Raw genomic sequence first — 25,963 nt, 5'->3', positions numbered from 1 at the left:
AGGGGGGTGCACGGGGGCGCGCTAGCGCGCCCCCAAGTTCCCCTGTGCCTAGGACGAGATGATCTCGTCCAAGGCACAGGGGAACTGTAGCCTTGGACGAGATCATCTCGTCCAAGGCACAGAAGGGGTTAAATCCTACATTTAGAGGCGTTTTAGGGGCCAGAGGGCAGTAGCCAATGACTTCTGTCCCCGAGGGTGGCTACACCTTCCTTGTGTCCAATCCCTTTGGGGAGGAGGGCACATCCCTATCCCTATTGGTCCCTATCCTCCAAACCAAGATGGAGGATTCTGCAGGAAGGGGGTCACCTTAGCGCTGGACACCTTAGGGGTGGTCCTAGCTGGGGTGTTCACTCCTCCCTGTTTTTCTTAATTTTCCCACCGGACTTGCTGCAAAAAGTGGGGCTTTGTCTGGGGGCTGGGCATCTCCACTAGCTGGAGTGCCTTGGAGCACTGTAACCCGAGGCTTGAGCCTTTAGGCTTACCGCCAGGTGTTACAGTTCCTGTAGGGGAGAGGTGTGAAGCACCTCCACCCAGGACAGGCTTTGACCACAGAGTGCACAAAGGCACTCACCCCATGTGGTCAGCAACTTGTCTAAAAGTGGCAGGCTGACACAGACCGGTCAGTCCTACACTAGCAGTTTGGCTAACATACATGGGGCATCTCTGAGATGCCCTCTGTGTGTATTTTTCAGTAAATCCCACACTGGTGCCAGTGTAGGTTTATTGTGCTGAGAAATGTGATACCAAACTTCCCAGTATTCAGTGAAGCAATTACGGTGCTGTGGAGTTCGTAATGACAAACTCCCAGACCATATACTTAATATGGCTACAGTGCATTTACAATGTCAAAGAATAGACTTAGACGCTGTAGGGGCATATTGCTTATGCAGCTATGCCCTCACCTGTGGTATAGTGCACCCTGCCTTAGGGCTGTAAGGCCTGCTAGAGGGGTGACTTACCTATGCCACAGGCAGTGTTTTTTCTGGGCATGGCACCCTGAGAGGGGTGCCATGTTGACTTTGTCTTTTTCTCCTCATCCACACACACAAGCTGCAAGGCATTGTGTATGTGCTTGGTGAGGGGTCCCCTAGTGTGGCATAATACATGCTACAGCCCTTGGAGACCTTCCCTGGCCACAGGACCCTTGGTACCGTGGGTACCTTTTACAAAGGACTTAACTGTGTGCCAGGGTTGTGCCAATTGTGGATACAAAGGTACAGTTTTAGGGAACGAACACTGGGGCTGGGGCCTGGTTAGCAGGGTCCCAGCCCACTTTCAATCAAAGTTGGCATCAACACTGGGCAAAAAGTGTGGGGGGGGGTAACCATGCCAACAGTGGCACTTTCCTACACTGTTTGTTCAGATTTTCCAATATTGTTTGATCCAGAATTGTGTCAAGTGCCTCAAGAGGAATGTCCATAACCCTGTTGCTCTGACACAGAATATCATGAGGCTCAGGCAGGAATCACAACCCCTCTGCCTACCAGGACCGCTTAAGGAAGAGGGGCCCAATCCTCACGGTCTTTATGTGAATAATTGTGGCAGTCCTTCTACCGCCACAAAACAGCGTTTCCGCCCGCTGGCTCATCGGAAACTCACCACAACATTGACACTGGCTCATAATCAATGTTGTAGTGCGTTGGGTGCGATTTCAGACAGTGAAATGTGCAATGGGGCTGTCCACTTCTGGCCCCTGCACTGCCCATGCCAAGTGCACGGGCGGTGCCCTCTTTCTGCCAGCCTTTGCATGGCGGTGATATCGCCATGCAAAGGCTGACGGAAAGGGGACTTGTAATCGCCAGCGCTGCCTTGGCGGATTGCAACCGCAGAGACCGCCAGGTGACAGGCGGCAACCCGATGGCGCTGGCGGTCGGACTGTGGCCCATCTGCCACAGTCATAATAGGGCGGTCGGACCGCCCTGTCTGTGGAGGTCCGACCTCCATCACGAGTGTGGTAGTCTTGAGACCACCATCACGAGTGTGGTGGTCTTGAGACCGCCACACTCGTAATGAGGGCCTCAGTTTGGGATAGTGAGTTTCCAGCAAGTTTGTTTTAACTCTATCAGTACTATTTGGTCATGCATGTGTGACATACTATATTTCTGCAAAGGACTTTAAGACTCGTTTTGTGTTGATGCTGGACCTTATCTGAAAAATGCTCTTACTCTTACTGTATAAACTTAATGAACGAATGCAAACACACATCTCATACAAGCCAATATCCCCATACAAAAGCATCTTCAGGCAAAAGCTTTACAGTGTCTTAGCTGAAGATCTTTCTGTTGAGATCTGGTTCCAAGCTTCTTTGATTTCTGTCTTTTCATACTTTTGGCCTCATTACAAGTTTGGTGGTCTTTTGGCAAGACTGCTGCGGTGGCAACCACCAAAAGACTGATATGATGACGGTAATCCAACCGCCGTATTACAACTCACACGGCGAAGACCACAAAATGCAGCCAAAATTCTGAAACCGCCATGGCACTGGAGGACGGGAAAGAGGTGGTCCCACCACAAGCACCGCCAACCCGCCAAAAAATTTCAGCTCCTATTACAACCCACAAATCACAATAGTGGTTCTTTCATGGCAGAACACAAATGGCAGTGTGAACCATGGCGGTCATATCAATAATACACCACATTGGATAGTTTGAAAACCACACACCCAACACACCTACACACTGCACTTTAAAACACACCCCTTCACACCCCAAAACCCATTGCAACCAGAACACCAGACACTGCTAGATAGAGGCCGTACAAAACAAAATTACCAACCATAGAATAGCCTACCCTACACACTTCACATAGCACTTATCCCACACCTGCACAATAAACCCAACACATACATTAGTACCCCACACATTCGACACCACCGGTCAACAGCTTACATCACAGCACCCACACCTCATCACCAATTGATTTATCTTATTATTTTATTCTTCCTCGCTGTCACGTCCACCCCTACCACGTCCCCATAAAAACATCTCCGTTTTACAGATGATGAATTGAGGGTCATAGTGGGCGAAATTATCAGAGCAGAGCCACACTTCTTTGGAGCACAAGTCTAGCAAACATCTGTGGCTAGGAAAATGGAGCTGTGGCCAAGATTAGTCAACACGGTGAATTCTGTAGGCAGCTACCCACCTACAAGGGAAGACATCAGGAAGAGGTCAAATGACCTCAGGGAGAAGGTACGTTCCATGCCTGCCAGGCACCAGCTGGCAGTCCTCAAGACTGGCGGTGGGCCCTCACCATCTCCCCCAACTTTCACATCATGGGTGGAGAAGGTCTTGGACATCCTGCATCCTGAGGGCTTGACAGGAGTACCTGCGGTGGTAGAGTCGGGTGAGTCACAGTACAATTGTCACCAAACTGCAACATCCTGCATGCTCACTGATCACCTTTGGCCACCTTAACAGCCAACCCAGTCACCACCCCTGTGTCCAATTGTACAAATACCCCTCTCTGGCACACCACGTGTCAACTAAACTGACCTGGGGGCACACTGTATGTGTATGGCATGGGTAGTACAGGGACTGACAGCACTACAACTCTCAGCATGCACTGTTCTACCATTAAGGGAACGAGAACATAGCACTACAAGTCAAATAGTCTTGCATGTGAAACTAACAATCAATTCAGCCCACCTGACTTCTCCACTATTGTACTGTCCGTGGCAATGACATCAATGCTTTGGCCCTCTGCCAGTACTATTACAAGCGAGACACAGCTACAGCTGTGTTCCCTACTAAACTGGCCTTTCAATCACCATGCAAACATGTACTCACCTGGGGGGACACCAATATAGGAAGCTGGATGTACTTGGAGTACACCCATACAGATGCCCAGGTGTAATGGTTACACCTATACTGTTGGACAGCTCTATTACCATAGTACATTGGGCAGCAGTTAGTTGACTTAATGATGCTATATACCTATCTTGGAGATCACTTTTAAATGTGAAGTCATCAATCAGACAAGATATGAGTCAATGAACAGTCATCTAACGACCAAGATACCCCAACATCTTGTATCAAGGTGTAAAGAAATGGCTCCCTGTTGCAGTTACCCCCCACTTTTTGCCTGATACTGATGCTGACTTGACTGAGAAGTGTGCTGGGACCCTGCTAACCAGGCCCCAGCACCAGTGTTCTTTCACCTGAAATGTACCATTGTTTCCACAATTGGCACAACCCTGGCACCTAGGTAAGTCCCTTGTAACTGGTACCCCTGGTACCAAGGGCCCTGATGCCAGGGAAGGTCTCTAAGGGCTGCAGCATGTCTTATGCCACCCTAGGGACCCCTCACTCAGCACAGACACACTGCTTGCCAGCTTGTGTGTGCTGATGGGGAGAAAATGACTAAGTCGACATGGCACTCCCCTCAGGGTGCCATGCCAACCTCCCACTGCCTGTGGCATAGGTAAGTCACCCCTCTAGTAGGCCTTACAGCCCTAAGGCAGGGTGCACTATACCACAGGTGAGGGCATAGGTGCATGAGCACTATGCCCCTACAGTGTCTAAGCAAAACCTTAGACATTGTAAGTGCAGGGTAGCCATAAGAGTATATGGGCTGGGAGTCTGTCAAAAACGAACTCCACAGCTCCATAATGGCTACACTGAATACTGGGAAGTTTAGTATCAAACTTCTCAGAATAATAAACCCACACTGATGCCAGTGTTGGATTTATTAAAAAATGCACACAGAGGGCATCTTAGAGATACCCCCTGTATTTTACCCAATTGTTCAGTGCAGGACTGACTGGTCTGTGCCAGCCTGCTGCTGAGAGACGAGTGTCTGACCTCATGCGGTGAGAGCCTTTGTGCTCTCTGAGGACAGAAACAAAGCCTGCTCTGGGTGGAGGTGCTTCACACCTCCCCCCTGCAGGAACTGTAACACCTAGCAGTGAGCTTCAAAGGCTCAAGCTTCGTGTTACAATGCCCCAGGGCACTCCAGCTAGTGGAGATGCCCGCCTCCTGGACCCAGCCCCCACTTTTGGCGGCAAGTCCAGGAGAGATAATGAGAAAAACAAGGAGGAGTCACTGGCCAGTCAGGACAGCCCCTAAGGTGTCCTGAGCTGAGGTGCCTCTGACTTTTAGAAATCCTCCATCTTGAAGAAGGAGGATTCCCCCAATAGGGATAGGAATGTGACCCCCTCCCCTTGGGAGGAGGCACAAAGAGGGTGTACCCACCCTCAGGGCTAGTAGCCATTGGCTACTAACCCCCCAGACCTAAACACGCCCTTAAATTTAGTATTTAAGGGCTTCCCTGAACCTAAGAATTTAGATTCCTGCAACTACAAGAAGAAGGACTGCCCAGCTGAAAACCCCTGCAGCGGAAGACCAGAAGACGACAACTGCCTTGGCTCCAGAAACTCACCGGCCTGTCTCCTGCCTTCCAAAGATCCTGCTCCAGCGACGCCTTCCAAAGGGACCAGCGACCTCGACATCCTCTGAGGACTGCCCCTGCTTCGAAAAGACAAGAAACTCCCGAGGACAGCGGACCTGCTCCAAGAAAGGCTGCAACTTTGTTTCCAGCAGCTTTGAAAGAACCCTGCAAGCTCCCCGCAAGAAGCGTGAGACTTGCAACACTGCACCCGGCGACCCCGACTCGGCTGGTGGCGATCCAACACCTCAGGAGGGACCCCAGGACTACTCTAAGACTGTGAGTACAAAAACCTGTCCCCCCTGAGCCCCCACAGCGCCGCCTGCAGAGGGAATCCCGAGGCTTCCCCTGACCGCGACTCTTTGAATCTAAAGTCCCGACGCCTGGGAGAGACCCTGCACCCGCAGCCCCCAGGACCTGAAGGACCGGACTTTCACTGGAGAAGTGACCCCCAGGAGTCCCTCTCCCTTGCCCAAGTGGAGGTTTCCCCGAGGAATCCCCCCCTTGCCTGCCTGCAGCGCTGAAGAGATCCCGAGATCTCTCATAGACTAACATTGCGAACCCGACGCTTGTTTCTACACTGCACCCGGCCGCCCCCGCGCCGCTGAGGGTGAAATTTCTGTGTGGACTTGTGTCCCCCCCGGTGCCCTACAAAACCCCCCTGGTCTGCCCTCCGAAGACGCGGGTACTTACCTGCAAGCAGACCGGAACCGGGGCACCCCCTTCTCTCCATTCTAGCCTATGCGTTTTGGGCACCACTTTGAACTCTGCACCTGACCGGCCCTGAGCTGCTGGTGTGGTGACTTTGGGGTTGCTCTGAACCCCCAACGGTGGGCTACCTTGGACCAAGAACTAAGCCCTGTAAGTGTCTTACTTACCTGGTTAACCTAACAAATACTTACCTCCCCTAGGAACTGTGAAAATTGCACTGTGTCCACTTTTAAAACAGCTATTTGTGAATAACTCGAAAAGTATACATGCAATTTTGATGATTTGAAGTTCCTAAAGTACTTACCTGCAATACCTTTCGAATGAGATATTACATGTAAAATTTGAACCTGTGGTTCTTAAAATAAACTAAGAAAAGATATTTTTCTATACAAAAACCTATTGGCTGGATTTGTCTCTGAGTGTGGGTACCTCATTTATTGTCTATGTGTATGTACAACAAATGCTTAACACTACTCCTTGGATAAGCCTACTGCTCGACCACACTACCACAAAATAGAGCATTAGTATTATCTCTTTTTGCCACTATCTTACCTCTAAGGGGAACCCTTGGACTCTGTGCATGCTATTCCTTACTTTGAAATAGCACATACAGAGCCAACTTCCTACACAAGGTGTATACATTTGGAAATCACTGTTTCTCATATAGCCTTAACTCAGATTTGGAAGCAGGTGTTGTCATATCAGGCAATCAAGTAAAGGCTTTGTGTGCATGTCACAAGGCATGTCTTGTGGTCAAACTTTGATATCACTTGTTGCATTACTTTCAGCAACTGTGTGTTTCACCTCTCCTACAGGTAACCTAGCCAATTTCACCATGAAAAGGACACTGCCTCTCTGGATGAAGCCCTCGGTGAAGAGTACACCCCTGGATTTGTGGACATTGAGGACAAAGCTGGGCCGTCTGGGACACCTGGTCAGTCAACAACTGTGAGTCTCACCCTAACCACTTCGACTTCTCTCAAACCTGTTGCTTATCACTGATAACCGTTCACCCCCAAACCTGTGTTCCAAGGAGTGTCTACCATCTTGTACCCCCAGCGCAGGTATCTGAGTCTCCTGTCCTAAACCCAGACAATGATGGACCTGACACCAATGGGAGTGGGCAAACTGTGCCTGGGGCACAGGCATGTGGGGGTAGGACAAGTGGGAGGGATGGTGTGGGCCAGAGGATGGAGGCTTCTAGTGATATAGCTGGCCCTCCCAAGTCTTGGGAGCTTACCAACAATCCCAAGGCGTGATGGGTCAGGTACTTACCATGATGGGGGAGATATAGCAACTGCAGAGGAACAACCACCAGAAAGTCGTGCAGCAGTGGCAGGTGCAAATGGCCACTTGGCTTCCATTACAGGGGGCTGAGAGACATGAATAACACACTATGTTGGCTTAGTACACACCAGCTGGCCCCTTCCACTAGCAATGAAACACCAGCCACTTCTACATCTGTGGCTGCTAGTGGAATGGAGGCCCTGCCAGGGGAAGGAAACCCCTCCCTCTGTAGCTGAAGAACCCCTCCCCTCACCTCCGCAAACATGGACATCCCCCAAAATATCCAGGAGGAGCAAATGCCAAGACCAAAACCACTGCCAGGAATGGAACCTCTACTGATTGGTTCCCCTTGTGTGGCACGTATACACCCTGTTGACTTTTCTGAAACCTATCTCCATTTTCCTATGGTACAAGGACACTGGACTTGTGTCTCCAAAATTTTTTACTAATTTTGCTGTGCACACCTCATTAAATACTACTTAACCACAGATCATGTATAAGAGTCCTTTATCAACCATTTTTAACTGTCATATTTAACACCTTGTACATAAAAAGTTTATCTCAAATGTAAGACATTTAGAATGTTCCATCTCACATGTACTGTTTAATCAGGGTAGGTTTTCCATGTAGTAATAATGATGGACAAAACTCAAATCTCTTTCATTGAAATTCCCTACATATAGGTTGGGAGAGTGCCAGTGATCACATAGTGAAGAACTGCTGCTCATTTCAGTGTTTCAGCATAGGTGTCAATCACTACCACCCCACAGACTACTGACGTTACGGATATGTTGGTCTTTCACTATCCCAATAGGCAAAAATATTGTTTCAATGTATTATTAGCTAACGTTTTATCACATACCTATACCATAGCTCCCAAATGAACATACCCCATGATACAGAGGTCAGTACAAATGCCCCCATTCATGGAACATTCCACTTACCATGGTCAGGTATCAGTAGGCATGCAACTCACCTATGTCAGTCTTGATACACATGCACAGTGGCCTGCAGTGAGGAAACTCAGTGACAGCTACATAAAGTTAGTTATTACCTATACAAAGCTTTCTGATGGTTGAGGGTATGGATAGCACAGGATGGCATGTGTGAGAGACAAATGAACACACACATGGCACCAGTGAACAAACTTTCAATGTCATGCAGGTATATTGAAGGGAGTAGGATACTACCATCCCACTGTCCTGGCAGTCTGGGCATAGAACTCACACACCACAAATCACATGCCTGACAGTACCTGGTTCAATCCATGTTCACTTTTACTTGGTAGTCTGCAAATCCCACCTGCCTGTGACACTGTCTGCTATTGCCAAATGAGAATGACCTTGTGAAGTAATCTGCAAATTATAAAGTGAAACATAAGGCATAGGCTACATTGTAACAAAAACATACAGACAATACATATATACAATGGTAAATCTGTGCATTGTGATAAAATTAGACTATGGTGATCAAAAAGCTGCACACTACTCTATGTAATATTGTGCATGCACATGTGAGTTATGGGTTTGAAGCTGCTTATGACCTGCCTGATGGTCATACTAAGACCTTTATCAAGCATTTCGTACCCCACCAATTACCCACTAAGTTATTTAAATTACATAACATCACATACCTAAAGTCAGTGGGAGTACTGATTGATGAGATCTGCCCTGATGTCTCCAGCTTCATCCTCATCCTACTCATCCTCACTTTGAAAATCTGCATTCTCACCTGCTGGAACTGCTGTCTCCCCCTCATCTGGAATAAATGGGATTTGACGTCTCAGGGTGAGAATGTGGAGCATGCAGCAGGCAACAATAATTTGACATACTTTGGTGGGTGAGTAGAGGAGGGCTCCCCCAGACTTACAGATGCTACGGAATCTTGCCTTCAGTAGCCCAGAAGTCTGCTTCAAAACATGCCTTGCCCTTCCATGGGCCTCATTGTAGCAGACTTGCCCTTGTGTGATTGGGTACCTCACTGGTGTCAACAACCAGGGATGGTTTGAGTAACCTGAGTCTCCAGTAAAGAAGAGGTTAGAAAGGCAAACATAAGTAAAGGACATCCACACATTTGTTAGCAGATAAAAGTGACGGACACACATGACATATGTGACTTACCAATCAGCCAGGCCCTCTCTGTGTATTTTCGTGTCATCAGCAGTGGGATATTGCTGTTCCGCATGATGAAGGAATCATGGACTGACCTCAGGTATCTTGCACAATCTTGTGAAATGTAGAGGTCAGCCAAACAGACCACTTGGACATTAATGGCAAGGTTTTTCCTGTTCCTATACACCTGTTCATTGGCATTTGGGGGAACCAACCACATGTGGAAGGTGTCCCAAAGCATAAAAATCAGCCTTTACATTGGCCCAATCTTCACGTTGTGGAAATCGTATGTAGCTGTCTAGGTGTTGCAACAATGTAGACAGTACAGCGTTCAAGACCAAACTAAACATAGGATGAGACACCCCTGCAGTTAGGGCCACTGTATTTTGAAAGAAGCCTCTGGCTAGGAAGTGCAGCACTGACGTAACTTGTTCAATGGGTCGTTTGCTATGGGGATTATGAATGGCGACATTAGATCTGGCCACAACTGACGACAGAGATCCATGATTATATGCCTATACGTTGGTCCTCCATGCTCTGCAGGTCTGCTAGTGGATGGTACACTGGAGGTTCTCTCACTCTTCTCATGCCAGGATAACTATGTGGGAGAAAACCAGAATGTTTGTGTATCACTTATACAGTACATCAGAAGTATAATCATACCCATGTCGCAGATAATGTTCTAAATACCACATGAAACTGTTAAAACGTTGTACACTGAACATACCTAGGCAAATAATGGCTTATTACTGCATTCACATCCCCTTTCCTCTATCATATTTTAGAAATGGAAAAGCATGTCACTGACAGTCTAAGTGACATGAACATTCTTAACATGTTACACATATATTGGACACATATACCATATGTCAAATTGTCATTGCTCTGCTGACTATGCTACTACATTTACATTACTTACAACACATCAATTTTACATCCTGTATGTAATTCATGCACATCACATTTCTAAATGTTTGTTCAAAGCCAGCACTGAACAGAGTGTCGTAGATATGTTTCACAGCTTGTGACGCAACTGTTAAATACTTTTTTCGTTCATATACGAGCCTTAAAATGGCAGCTGCCTGACCTACTGTACTCGACATTAGGAAGTGACCTAAGCCGCCGGCGGAAGTCGTCATGACGTTAGGCAGATACAACCGCGGTGGACATTGCCATTGGAACACATTGGTGCCTTTGGTGGTCTTAGGCCAATGGCGATGTCTGCCAGCGGTGGTGGTCTTTTACGTTGTGGGCATGACCACCATCTCATACTTCATCTCTCACTTGACTCCTGACACTGCTGCCAGTAAGACCTCCACAACCTGAGCTGCTGTATACTGCCTCTGGGACCAATCATGCCAAGTCCTACAGGTGATAGGGCCCCTGCCTTCTCCCCAGTGGAGCTTGATAAGCTTGTGGAGGAGGCCCTACCCCTCTAAGGACAGCTCTATGGTGCACCAGAGGAATATATAATTGCAATGCAATTGCAGTGTTTTAAGCGTTAAGTGTATGGTGATGTACAGGAAATGTGGTGGAATGAAGGATGGTGGTAATAGATAGACATGTGTACAGATAGATTTTTAAGTCCTGAGTAGAGAGTGTGTGTTGTATGTACCCTGACCCAACTGTAGACTGTAATACATGATCATTGAAGGTGGTGTGAAAAAATATTTGGAAAGAAACACCATGTTTAGAGATGTGCTTGTGGTCTAGTCACATGTTTCAAGCTGACACCTGGTGCTGGTTGCATGTTGTATGCCTGTCTCAACATCACACATGGCCTGACTGCAGATTGTCATCCCTCATTGAAGGGGATGTTGTAGGTAGTGTGTGTATGGTTAGTTGCACTAACTTGTATTTTCACCCTGCTTGTATTGGTATTGTGTACGTGGATGACATTCCCTTCTTAGCTCTGTCATCCATGCAGGTCAACGCCCATCATAAAAAGGGGATTTGGTATGCCATTTCCAAGAAAGTGCAGACCGTGGGGGGCCACAGCCGGCAGACCACCCACTGTAGGAAGTGTTGTTAGGAGCTTAGACGCTGGGCCCGGAAGACCGCGGAGGCCCAGCTGGGGATGTCCTCCCAAGGAGGACGGGGTGCCCATAGGACCTTGAGCCTCCCTAATGGCTCGCATGTTGGCAGTGGCCTGCCCGGAGTCGGATGGGCATTTGAGGCAGCACAGTAGCCACAAGGGGGTAAGTACAAACTTGACACAGTTTCATCCTTTTACCAGGATGGTGTATGATGTGAACGTTTCCAAGCTGTGACAATGTGGTAAATGCAAAGGGTCAAAGTTCTCCAAGGAACACATTGAGGTACAGTTCCCAACATTGGTACTGTCATATGTGTACCATTATACAGCTTTTCATACCCTGGTGGTTGTTTCTTCCCACCTACAGGTTAATACTCCCAGTATCATGATGGTAAGTTGACCAGGTCGTTGCCCTCCGTCCATTCCAATGTCCCCTGATCCATGTCTTTGTGCTACATAGAGTCTGACAATTAGAAGTCATTCCTATTTTTCAAAAGGTTTCTGATGAGTGACACCATTGTGTGAGGCTGTGATGTCCATCTGACATTTCACATGCCATACTTGCAAAACCTATTAAGACCTGTTACAAGGTGAACCCCCTTGACAAATGAGGGATGTACATAGGCCTCTGTAATGTGTCATCTGAGTGAACATCCTATATGTTGGTAGCCATGCAGATATTGCTAGACTTCTATTGGATCACATACGTTGGTGACAGGGCTATGAATGTTTGTACCATGTTCATGGTGGGAAGTGGCTACACAGTTGTTTCCTATGCCTTAGTGTTGTAGGCATGATAAATATGCAAAGACGTATCATTCACAGTTACAATCTTCACTGTTGTTCCCCAAAATCATGTGTAAATTGAAGGGTTATGTCATAAATCTACATTGTCCACATTGTAATGACTTATAAACATACTTTCATTTGCCATTTTGGATATGTTTTGAGTCCTTGCTGAATGAAAACCTATTGTTTGTACTGACACCAATGTGGTGCAGGTGTGGTAGTTCACATACACATGTGAGTGGTATAGTATGTGTATTCAGGCATTTGGCTTGCATCATGGTGGGTGTACCTGTCATGGTAGCCGTAGGTGTGGTTTGTCTCTCTGAAATTTTCCTAAACATATGTAAGGCTAATCATGTCTGATGTGTGGATAGTGATGTTGCCACTCAGTCATTGGGCTGTTGATGGGATAATTGCATGATACGTTGATCGGCATGTCACCTTCATGCACAACCGGTGTCCTTTGACTTGAAAGAGTAGATATAATACCTGTGGTTGTGTGTGAGTAAATGCCCTGAGCTAATTAGACCTTTTTATGAGTGATATACTTTGTTTTCAGGGGGATAATGACTTAGTTGACTTGGTCCACAAAGTATGTATAATCCTTTCCTACATCACTATTAGTACATGTGTAGGTGACACGTTCTGACTCTTTCTTTTTCTAACATTTGGTTGTGCCAATTAGTGTGGTTGCATGTTGCAAATTTCCATTATGAAGCTTGTGAACCCAGTGACATAAAGTGGGTATAACTTGTGTGCAACATGCTGTCTTGTGTTTACTATACACTGTTTCCTTGCCTGGTACATGGCATCATGCCAATGAGTTACTTTGTGTTTAGTTTGTTTATGGGGAAATCTATGTTACATCTATTTCCGATAGCTTGGTTGTTGGTTGACTGTGGTCCTCATTACAACCGGGATGGAAAATGCCGCCTACCGCCGTGCTGACGGCCGCCAACATACCGTGACCGTGGTGGTATTCCGCTACGGGTATTATGACCCACACTGAGAACTCCGCCACAATACAGACACCCACACAAGTCCGCCAGACCAAAGGTCAGTGATAAACTGGCGATATCAAAACCTACACCGTTACGCCAACAGAAATATTCCCACAGTATCACGACTCACGAATCACCACGGCGGTGTTTCAACTGCAGTAAACCATTGGTGGTACACACTGCCGCGCTCAAAATACACACACATTTACAAAACTATACCATATTGGACAATTCAAACTACCCACACTTAACACACATACACACACCACACCCAAACCAATATAAAACACACACCCACATTACCCACAACCCTTTCAACGAAAAAAAAGATTGCCAACACAGAGAGACACAAGCCAGGAGCACCTACTCAATCAGAGGCACAGAACACCATCATCCATACACCATCCACGCACATCACAGCATACACCCCAACACATCACCCCACACATCACCCCACACATGCTCACACATATCACTCACACCACATCCATGGCACCCCAAAGACACCCCAGGTTTTCAGAGGAGAAGCTAAGGGTCATGGTGGAGGAAATCATCCGGGTAGAGCCACAGCTATTCGGATCACAGGTGCAGCAGATGTCCATTGCAAGGAAGATGGAGCTATGGCGAAGAATCGTGGACAGGGTCAACGCCGTGGGACAGCACCCCAAAACCAGGGATGACATCAGGAAGAGGTGGAACGACCTACAGGGGAAGGTGCGTTTCGTGGTTGCGAGACACCAGGTAGCAGTACAGAGAACTGGCGGTGGACCCCCACCTCCTCCCCAACAACTAACAACATGGGAGGAGCAAGTCTCAGCAATAATGCATCCTGAGGGCCTCGCAGGAGTAGCAGGAGGACTGGACTCTGGTAAGTCACATATTTACTACTTTATCCCCCCCCCACCTGCATGCCATCACAAATTCCTAACTCTACCCTCACCCCATCACTTCACCACCTCACATATACCTCATTATCACAACCCAACCATCCCAATACCAAGCCTTGCATGCAACACCAAAGCATGACCCCCCAACACAGACCTGCATGGACACCCATCACCACAGCATGCCCAGTAGAGAGACCCACCCAGCCCACAAAATCACCACTCACACAAGGCCAGGCTGACAGGGAAATCACTATCATACAGGGAAACACACCCATGCACAAGATGGTACATGCAGATACATTAACACTGCATTTGCATCCCCACAGGACCCATTCTCAACGCCACCGGAGAGGAGGTGCCAGCCACATCCAGTCCCCCCCACTTAAGAGGCAAACAGTGATGACAGCAGCTCTGCACGCCTGGATCACGATGACCAACCTGGCCCATCCGGGACCTCTGGAGAGTCGGTTACCCTGCCACAGTCCCAACCCACCACAGAGCCTCCCCACTCAGGAAACACCAGCACAGCACCCACCCAGCGAGCCCAAGCCACTGTCCTCAGGACATGTCAATCAGCAGTGTGTTCACCACTACAGGGACCCCAGGCAACCCCACAAACACAGGATGTTCAGGGACCTGGGGTCAGTGGGCACATGGTTCAGGGGACAGAGGCACAGGACAACAGGGAAGCTGGGAGGACTGCTGTGCGACAGGGGGAGGACAGGCCCAGGGAACCCACTCTGCACGAGGTACTTGCAGGGATCCTGCGAGCATACCACCATTCCCAGGAGACCATGGGTCAGCTACTGGCCAAGTTGCAGGAGACCCAGCGGCTGCAGGAGGGACAGTATCTGGGGAGCAGGGATGACCTAACAAACATCTATGCCATCCTGGTCACCATTGCAGGGGTGCTGGCTGACATGGGCAAGACCATGAGGGAGGCAGTGGCACAACAATGGGCGCCTGACACTAGCCAAACCGATGAACAGCCTTCCACCACCGCCGGCGCTAGTGGACAGGAGGCCCCGCCACAGGACCAAAAGGCCACCAGCACCCCACCCCCTGCAGAAGGAGAACCACCCTGCAAACGGTCCCTGCGATCCAGGCAGAAGCCAGATAACATTGCCAATACCCCTGCCAGGAAATAAGACTCTTCTGATTGTCACCCTTCTGTCCCACTCTTGTCACCCTTCCACCTTAAACTGCCATTACTCCCCTTCCTATGCCCCATTGGACAATGCACCTGTGATACCAAGAGACTGGACTCTACCCTGGACTTTCCTCCACTATCAGCCCAGCCCATTGCACATCCCCCTATACTTATGAGCACCTAAATAAGCACCCTTGGAACAAATACTAATCTGAAGTCCGTCAAATTATTCGCAAATGTATTAGTACAACATTATCAAATCATTGCAACTCAAATGTACAGTGAAATATACTTTGGAATTACCTTTTCTGGGCAGCAGTACACATAGCAGGAGCCAGAGTGGGCCACAGAGATCTGAAAATAGGGATGCCAAAGGGTACAGTAAGTGGCCATAGACAAAGGGAAATCAGGCTGCCATGTACAATGTCCAACAAATAACTGATATGTTAAGTGAAGTTACAGTGTCTGTCACTGGAAGTACTGCTGTATTATGTTGCTTCTGTTGTCAACATCTTCTTCCTCTGCCTCCTCTTCCTCACTGTCCACAGGCTCCACCGCTGCCACAAGACCTTCTCCAGGCTCATCGTCCTGCAGAAAAGGCACCTGGCGTCTCAATGCCAGGTTGTGCAACCTGCAGCATGCAACGATGATCTGGCACACCTTCTTGGGTGAGTAGTACAGGGATCCACCAGTAAGATGGAGGCACCGGAACCTGGCCTTCAGGAGGCCGAAGGTCCTTTCAATAATCCTCCTTGTACGCCCATGTGCCTCATTGTAACGTTCTTCTGCCCTTGTCCTGGCATTCCTTACTGGGGTCAATAGCCATGAGAGGTTGGGGAACCAGAGTCACCTGAAAATATCGAGGGACAACTGTCAGACACACACTAAACCTTAGGGACAACCCCATACCCAGACACCAACTTATACTGTGTGGGGACCTTGGGCTCACCTATTAGCTACACCCGGTGCCTCTGGAATTGGCCCATCACATATGGGATGCTGCTATTCCTCAAGATAAAGGCGTCATGCACAGAGCCAGGATACTTGGCATTCACCTGGGAGATGTACTGGTCAGCCAAACACACCATCTGCACTTTCATAGAGTGATAGCTTTTTCTATTCCTGAACACGTGTTCATTTTCCGGGGGTGGACAAGTGCCACATGTGTACCATCAATGGCACCAATGATGTTGGGGATATGTCCCAGGGCATAAAAGTCAGCTTTCACTGTGGCCAAATCCTCCACCTGGGGGAATACGATGTAGCTGCGGATGTGTTTCAGCAGGGCAGCCAACACTCTGGTCAGCACGTTGGAGAACATAGGCTGTGACATACCTGATGCCATGGTCCCTGTTGATTAAAAGGAACCACTTGCCAGGAAATGGAGCACTGACAGGACCTGCACTAGAGGGGGAATACCTGTGGGTTGGCAGATAGCTGACAGCAGATCTGGCTCCAATTGGGCACACAGTTCTTGGATTGTGGCACGATCAAGTCTGTAGGTGATGATAATGTGTCTGTCCTCCATTGTCGCAAGGTCCACCAGGGGTCTGTACACCGGAGGATGCCGCCATCTCATATTCAGCCTCAGCGGTTAAAGTCTGTGGAAGAAAACGGTGAGCAGAGGGTAATATTCACAGATCGATTTCACTAATGATGAATTTCTGCCTTTACAGACCCAGTATGTGAATCCGAACATCAGTTTCTGTGCCAATGTCTGCTGTGACGCAGTTAGGTGCCATGGCCTGTGCCCCCCTGAAATGGCAGCTGCCTGACCTGTGAGGAGGGATAAGTGGAAATGAGGTAATGTCCCTGGTGTTGTGTGCCATCGCGGTAGGCGGTCGATGACCGCCGCACAACTTCGCATTGGTTATCATTGGGCCCTATGGGTTCCAGGAGCCAATGGCGATGTACACCAGTGGTGACGGTACGCACCGCCGCGGACGTAACCGCCATTTTCTATCTATTCACTCACTTGCTACCTGACCTTCAGGAGAAGACCTACACCGTAAGTGCTGCTGTGACCTGTGTCTGGAAGCTACCATGGCTCATGTGTCTGGGGAAAAGGCCCCTGCCTTCACTGCTGAGGAGTTGGAGAAACTGGTGGATGGGGTCCTACCCCAGTACACGTTACTCTACGGTCCTCCAGACAAACAGGTGAGTACACTGTGAGCATGATGCGTGGGCCATGAATGTATGGAGTGCTTTGATTGTAAGCCACATGTAGGGGGGGCAGAGGCGTCCTGGCCAGAGTGAGGCATGTAAGGTGGTCAATGTATGTGCGTCAGGGGATGGGAGGGATCTGGTGGGCCATGAGTCTTATGGTCCGGACGGTTGACTTATTCCTTTTTCTGCTGTCTTTTCCCTGCAGGCCAGCGCCCACAAGAAAAAGGGTATTTGGCGTGCCATCGCCAAGGATGTGTGGACCCTGGGGGTCTTTGACAGATGGAGCACCCACTGCCGCAAGAGGTGGGAGGACCTGCGCCGCAGGGCAAAGAAGATGGCAGAGGCCCAGCTGGGGCTGGCCCCCCAACGAGGAAGGGATACCCTTCGCACCATGACCCCCTGATGTTCCGCATGCTGGCGGTGGCCTATCCGGAGTTGGATGGGCGCTTGGAGGCATCACAGCAGCCACAAGCGGGTGAGTACAGAATAGGACTCCTGACTATGCGCGCGTTAAGAGGTACCTGTGTGGGGGATGTGGGCTAGCGGTGCCCCTAGGCCAGGGCGAAGATGGCAGGGTAGGTCCCTTGTTGGTCAGGGTCTGAAGCACTCCTACCCCAATAGTGTTAGTGGGCATCTACTACTGGGCAGGGTCCTGTGGGTTTCTGGTGTGCAGCTTATGGCGTTAGGCATTGTACTCCATAGTGCATAGGGCTGCTCCCTGTGTGTTGTGTACGCCAATGGTAGTGGTGTTGCTGGCATTGTCCAAGTGTATCTTCTGTCTCTTTCCCACCCTTTTTGTTTTGTCACCCTGTCCTTATGTGCATTAGCATAATCTGGCGGAGGAGCAGAGGCACCGGCGATGGAGGGAGCTGCATCCCACATGGGCCTGGAGGCCAAATCAGCCGACGGTGAGGGCACCAGTGAGACGGAGGGTGAGGGGAGCACCACGATGGGGACAGGAGGGGAGACCACAGACAGCGACTCCTCCTCCGATAGGAGCTCCGTGGTGGTGGCGGACACCTCTGTGCCCACCCCAACAATAGGTGCTGCCACCACCCCCCATACCAGCACGGCCCTCCCAGCAGCAACTCAGCATGTTTTCCGTGCCTGCTCACCCAGGAGGGTGGGCATCTCCTTCACCACAGGCACCTCAGGCCCTGCTCCAGTCAGCCCTGCTGCCCTCAGTAAGGAGGCTGTTGACCTCCTGAGATCCCTCACTGTTGGGCAGTCAACCATTCTGAATGCCATCCAGGGTGTCGAGAGGCATTTGCAACAAGCAAATGCATACCTGGAGGGCATTCCTTCTGGCGTGGCGGCCCAACAGAGAGTGTTGCAGGCTCTGGCCTCAGCACTGATGGCAGCCATTGTCCCTGTGTCTAGCCTCCCCCCTTCAACTTCCTCTACCCAGTACCAATCTCCTCAACCCCATCCTATCCCAAACACACCTTCAGACCAGCATTCACCCAAATCAACACACAGAAGTGGCTCAGGCAAACACAAGCACCACACTTCATCTCAGAAGCACTCACAAAAGCACCATCCCCAAGCAGACACACCAACGTCCACTGCCTCCACTGTGTCCCCCTCCCCCTCGTCGTCCACCTCCCTCCCAGTATCGTCTCCACTCACACCTGCATGCACTACATCCGCATCCACTACCTCCATCACCAGCATGCCCATCACTACACACCCCTCACGAGCAGTCACCACCCCCACATCCATTCACACGTCCCCTGTGACTTCTCCCAGTGTGTCTGTGATCCCTCCTCCCAAAGTCCACAAACGCAACCACCCACCCACCCAACAGCCATCCACCTCACAACAGCATCCAGCCCATGCACCATCACCCAAACTCAGCAGACAGACACCTCCTACAACCACTCCCTCTTCCTTCACTCCCAAACCCTCTCCCACGTCCCGCCCCAGTGTGTCTAAAAAGATGTTCCTGGCAAACATTGACCTGTTACCTACCCCTCCCCCTGTCCTTCCCCTCAGGCCAGGGTGTCCAGAACCCTGGCCAGCACCTCAGCCACTAAGTCTGCGTCCGCTGTGGTACCTGCAACTCCTAGAGGCTCAAAGGGGGCAGCCATCAGGCCAGCCAGTGTGCCACCAACCCCTGCAAAGGACCAAACCATTCCACCACCTGCCAAGGTGAAGAAGGGGCCAGCATGCAGCAAGGGCAAGGAGCACGACCCACCTGGCAAGGCCTTCTCCAAAACCCCAGCTGCCAGAGCCAAGGTCACAACAGCATCTGCCAAGGTGAGGAAGGGGCAGAAAACCCAAGGCAAGGCACTTCAGCCATCGGAGGCTGCAGGTGAAGGCCTGGTGCCCACCAGCAGAACCGCCAGCCCGCCAACTGCACCGCGGGAAGCTCCGCCAGCAGCCCCGCTGCAAGCACCGCCACCTGCACCGCCGCTGGCACCACTACTGTCAGCAGCTGCATCCCCAGTGGGCAGCCGTCTGAGGCTGCAGGAGAAGGGGTGGAGCCTCCCTCCACCACTGGTAGCACTGGCACCTGCACCACGGGCAGCACTGCCAGCAGCCTCGGCGCAAGCACCGCTGACAGTAGGAGCACTACCAGCACCAGCAGCCCTAGTGGGCAGCCGTCCGAGGCTGCTGGAGAAGGGCTGGAGCCTCCCTTCACTGGCAGCACCGGCACCTGCACCACAGGCAGCACCGCCAGCAGCCCCGTCGCAAGCACCTCTGACAGTAGGAGCACTGCCAGCACCAGCAACCCCAGTGGGCAGCCGTCCAAGGCTGCAGGAGAAGGGCTGGAGCCTAACACCACCACTGGCAGCACCCCCACCATCACCGGCACTACCACTAGTTGGCAGCCTTAGGCACCGCAGGATGGAGTCTAGCCCTGCCTCCATGGACTATCATGCAATCTGGTCCCTGCAAATCTCGTGCCTCAGACACCCAGGTGAGGGAATGTGAACTGCCACACCCCAAGTGCTGCATCACTTAGCACAAGGGCCCCTCCAGAACCAGTGGAGCGATACATTCACTCACCCTATCCTTGGCAGGATGAAGCAGACTGGGCACAAAGCCCCCTCCAGAACAGTGGAGAGATGCATCCACTCACCCTATCCTTGGCAGAATGAAGCAGACTGGGCACAAAGCCCCCTCCAGAACCAGTGGAGAGATGCATCCACTCACCCTATCCTTGGCAGGAGGAAGCAGACTGGGCACAAAGCCCCCTCCAGAACAAGTGGAAGAAGGCATCCACTCACCCCCTCCTTGCTAGGATGAAACACACTGGGCACAAGGCCCCCTCCAGAACCAGTGGAGAAGCCATCCACTAGAGAGACTGTGGCTTTGCACTCCCCAGGACCAAGAAGTGGGTAGACCACCCAGTTGAGAGACTGTGGCCTTGCACTCCCCAGAACATCGCTGTGGGCATGGAGCCCTCTCGAGGGGCAGTGGCGTTCTTCCATCTTCCGGATGAGGTGCCCCCCCCTTTCCCCATCCCCCTTAAGTGCCTGTGTGTTTTCGACCTGATGCCCCTGCAGTGTTCTCTCCGTATTGATGCAGGAGTCAAGTGTGGGCTTGGCCCATGAGTTTTGGCCCAGTGGCCCACGGACATTTGGAAAGGACAATGTACGGCCTTCTGTACATATTGTAACTTTTTGTAAATACTGTTTTTATATTTGTTACGTATATCTGCCTATTTTTAATATATCACTGATTTGACTCTATTCCTTTTGTCCTTGCGTTCTTCCAGGGAGTTACGGGGTGGAAATGTAATGTTGCTGCATGTGTTTGTGTGTGAGGTGTTGGGGGTGTTGCGTGTGTGTGCCACTCTCTTTCTCCTCCCCCCCTCCCCTGAGTACTAGGTGCAGCACTCACCGTGGTTGTCGCCGCCGCCTTCCGTATTCCTGGTAGATGAGGAGGTAGACCAGCATGTGCAGGACCTGTAACTCGGGCTGCATGGCATCCTGGTTCTTCGTTGAGTGTCAAGAGGTGAGTGGTTTCCCTTTCAAACACTGTTTCCGCCGTGCTTTTGATGGTGTTGGTACCGCCCCAGAAAATCTGGCGGATAGGCGGGTTGTGATGGGGTGGGCGGTACATTGTCTTCCGCCTGGCTGTTGGCGGTGACCGCCGCGGTGTTTGTTGCTACCGCCCTGGTGGTTGATGTGTTAAAGTGGCTGTCTATGTTGGCGGTTTCCGCCGTGGTCGTGATCCCATTTTGTTTACCGCTGGCCTGTTGGCGGTATTACCGCTGCTTTAATACCTTTTGCCAGGGTTGTAATGAGAGCCAATGTTTCTTTGGACAGGGATCCAGTATCGTGGCCAAGTCACGTAATCAAGAAATGGTTAGTGTGATAACTCTACTGATATCATGGTATTGTAGGTGTGAGATAGGTAGCTTAGCTGGTGTGTGACAATGTTATGACTGAGGGATGTACATTGTATTTTGTTGTGACATGAGATTGCCACTAAACTGGTACTACCTGGGGTTGTTGTACAACTCAATATGTTACAGAAGTGTACAATGTGATGTAAGTGGTATGGAAAGAATGTGATGACCCTACCTCACTTTGTTTCCCAGGATCAGCATCGGCAGGCAAAGGAGATGGGGCACAGCCGAATGGGGAAGCTTCTGGCCACCGGTTATCCAGTCACAAGAACACAGATACAGAGGGACCCAGTGGCACAGAGGACGTAGGGAGTGCCACGGTGGAGACAGGATCCAGTTCATCATCTTCGGAATCCTCCTCCAGTGGACACTCCCTGGCAGTGGTACCATCTCTGTCCACCACCCCTCTTTCTATCACCACCTTCCCTGTCACTCCCCACCCAGTTGGCCGTGCCTGCTCACCCAAGAGGGTGGGCGTCTCCTTCGCAGCAGGCACCTCTGCCCCAGCCTCTGTTAGCCCTGCTGCCCAGAGTGAGGAGACTATTGACCTCCTGAGGTCAATCTCTGTGGGTCAGTTGACCATTGTGAATGCCATCCAGGGACTGGCAACTCAGATACAACAGAGTTATGAGTTTCTGGAGGGCATTAAAGGGGCACTGGCTGGCCTACAGAGATCATTTCAGGCTCTGGCCTCCACACTGACGGCAGCCACCAACTACAAGCATACCTCTCACAAACACGCACCCAAGACATCCACACCAACACCGCATAAACCCATTTCCTCTCCCTCCACACCCAAACCCTTTTGTTATGACCACTGCTGTGTGTGCAACAAAAGCTTTCCTCTTGGAGTTTGACCTTTTCCCTTCTCCTCCCCCCGCTCGTGACACCCCTACACAATCCGTTGCCCTCCCCAAGGCCATCCCTCCCACCTACAAGGCCCCCACTGCCCCCTGCCAGTGCCCATGACCCTCCCTGCCAAGAAATCGACCCCTCCCAAGAAGACCCAACCCTCCCCCATGCCAAAGCCCAATTCCCTCCTCCCGTCAAAGCCGACGCCCAAAACCCTTGTCGCCCAGGTCATCCCTGGAGTGCCTGCCTGCCCTGTTGATGCCCCTACCTGTGGAGGTTACATGGCAGTCAGAAGTCAAGTTGGGGCACAATATAGTGCCTTTGGCACACCACATTGTGTTTTCTATTGGACTGGCCAGTGGCCTTGAACTTCTCTATTTGTTGTGTCAAAAATGTATTCAGACCAACCAGGTCTTCTGGTTACATATTTGTCCTGCTTTTCCTTTTCTAGGTTTGAGTTGTTCCTGCCTGACTTTGGTTGTGTGAGAGTATTTGTGTGTGGTGCTTGTGCTTCCTGTATTGTTTGGTCAGTATGTGAAGGTATGAGCAGTGCTTTTGTCCCCCAAGGATAGGGTGTGTGTTGTGTGATGGGCATGTGTATGTTGCAGACATGTTGTTGTGATGATATTGTGTGGTGTTTGTTGTGGTGTGTGGCTTTGTGTGCTTTGACTGTGTGTGTGTATTGTGCATGGTGTGATATGTATGATGTGCTGTGTGTGTTGATTGCTAAGTTGTATGATTGTGTAATTGTGTGTGCTTGTTCCCTGTTGGTTGTACATTGTGCTGTATGTGTGATGAGTCCCTGGCTAGTGTTGGTTGTGAGTGCTTGACACTGTGTTTATGATGGTGCGGTTGTGGTGTTGTTGTGACGTGTTGGTATGTTGTATGGGATTGTTGAGGCTGGGCCTGTGCTGTATTGCTGTGTGTTCTTGACGTGCGGTATGTGTGTGCTGTGTGTGTGTGGGTGTCCTTGTTGTTGTACGTCATTATGCGTGTCATTGTACTATTACATGCGAGTGTTGCCCTCGTAGCCCCCTCCTTATGGTGCCTTTATGTTACTGTACAAAATGTCACAATATACAACTGAAACAGTTGAGTGTGTGTACTTACGGTTGTTGTCAGCAGTGAAAATTCCATTGACTTTCGGTGAGCAGGAGCAGCGGGAGGAGGTCTAGTTGTGGTTCCCTGGCAGCTCTGGACGAGCATGACTTTCTGGAGGTGAGTGCCTTCTTTTATACAGTTTGTTTCCGCCTGGGTTTCCGTAGTAGTCCAACCCCAACGGAAATGTTGGCGGTGTGCAACCTCGTAATCAGTCCGACGGAAACTTGGCCTCCGCTGGGCTGCTGGTGCCTTCATTCATCCGTGGCGGTCTGACCACACTTGCGGTGCCTTTGGTGCTTTGGCGGGATTCTGTATGCATCACCGCCAAAGTCATAATTTGGTGTCCTCTGTGCTATGACTGTATGGTGTCTGTCCACCATTGCCAACATGACGGTCCTCAGACCTCCAAACTCATAATGAGGCCCTTTGTTTTAAAGGAAGTTGCATTGCGTGCAACAGCAGTGCAGTTCTCTACATGTACATATTTGAATTCCACATAGGATGCATGTCAGGGTTGTATTTGTAGGAAAGCACCCTCTTTTTGGCATGGTTACCCCAACTTTTTGCATGTTATCAGTATGTTTTGACTGTGGGCACTGGGATCCTGCTAACCAGGACCGCAGTGACCGTGCTCTTCCCTTTTAAATTTGGTAGCTTGGACACAAACCTCCCACATTTGACATACTGGTGCCCCCTTATAAGTCACTAGTATATGGTACCCAGGTACCCAGGGCATTGGGGCACCAGGATGTATTATGCCACCCATGGGAACCCATGTAAAATGTCTGCAGGCCTGCCATTGCAGCCTGCGTGAAAAGGTGCATGCACCCTTTCACTTCAGGTCACTGCACTAGGTCAACATAAGTCACCCCTAAGGTAGGCCCTCTTAGCCCAGAGGGCATGGTGCAGGTACCTGTGTGTGACGCTACCCCTGCCTGATACCCCTAAGAATTCCGGCTCCATTTTCCTGGACTTCGTGACACCATTTTACACGTGTACTGGACATAGGGCACTACCTATGTCCAGCTACATAATGGTAGCTCCAAACCTGGGCATGTTTGGTATCAAACATGTCAGAATCATACCCCAATACTATTGCCAGTATTAGTTGTATGATTCCATGCACTCCGGCGGCTCCTTAGAGGACCCCCGCATTGCTCCTACCAGCTTTCTGGGGCTTTCCAGGCAGCCCACTCTGCTGCCACCTCTCAGACGGGTTTCTGCCCTCCTGCTGCTTGACCAGCTCAAGCCCAAGAAGGCAGAACAAAGGATTCACTGTGGGAGAGGGGGTAACACCTCTCTCTTTAGAAATAGGTGTTACATGGCTTGGGAGGGGTAGCCTCCCCAAGCCACTGGTATGCTTTGAAGACCACATTTGGTACCCTCCTTGCATAAACCAGTCTGCACCGGTTGAGGGACCTCCAGTCCCTGCTCTGGCATGAAACTGGACAATGGAAAGGGGAGTAACCATTCCCCTGTCCATCACCACCCCAGTGGTGGTGCCCAGAGTTCCTCCAGGAGGCCACTTGATTCTGCCATCCTAAATCCAAGGTGGGCAGAGGCCTCTGGGAGCATCTGAGTGGCCAGGTCTGGCAGGTGACATCACAGCTCCCTCCTGATAGGTGGTCACCTTCCTAGGTGACCAATCCCCTTCCAGGGCTATTAGGGTCTCCCTCTTGGGTGGGTCCTCATATTCGACATGCAAGATTCCAGCAGGACACCTCTGCATTGTTTACTTCGACTTCTGGCCACTAAAACCACAACTGCACTTCACAGGAACCTAGAATCTGCAGCTACAGCAACCACTCTGTTGTTTCTCTGTCTCCTTCCAGCAAATGCAACATTTCCTCAACTGTGCATCCTCTGAAGGCGGCAAGTCTTCAGTCTACACCAAGAAGCAAGAAAGAATCTCCCTTGGAGTGATGGAGTCAGTCTCCTGCATCTGCAGGCATCAACTGCAATGACGACCGGCTGCATGGATCCTGCATCATGGGTGGTGATCTGGAGTGGTCCCCTTGGTCCTCTTTGCCAGCTGCCCAGCTTTGGAGACGGTAAGTCCTTGCATCTCCACACAAGACATTACCCCCTTGCACTGCATCTCTTGCAGCTACCAAGGCTTGTTGGCATC

Source organism: Pleurodeles waltl, chromosome 6 (assembly GCF_031143425.1).
Source record: "Pleurodeles waltl isolate 20211129_DDA chromosome 6, aPleWal1.hap1.20221129, whole genome shotgun sequence".
NCBI classification, from domain to species: domain Eukaryota; kingdom Metazoa; phylum Chordata; class Amphibia; order Caudata; family Salamandridae; genus Pleurodeles; species Pleurodeles waltl.
Note: the sequence above shows the minus strand (reverse complement) of the source record.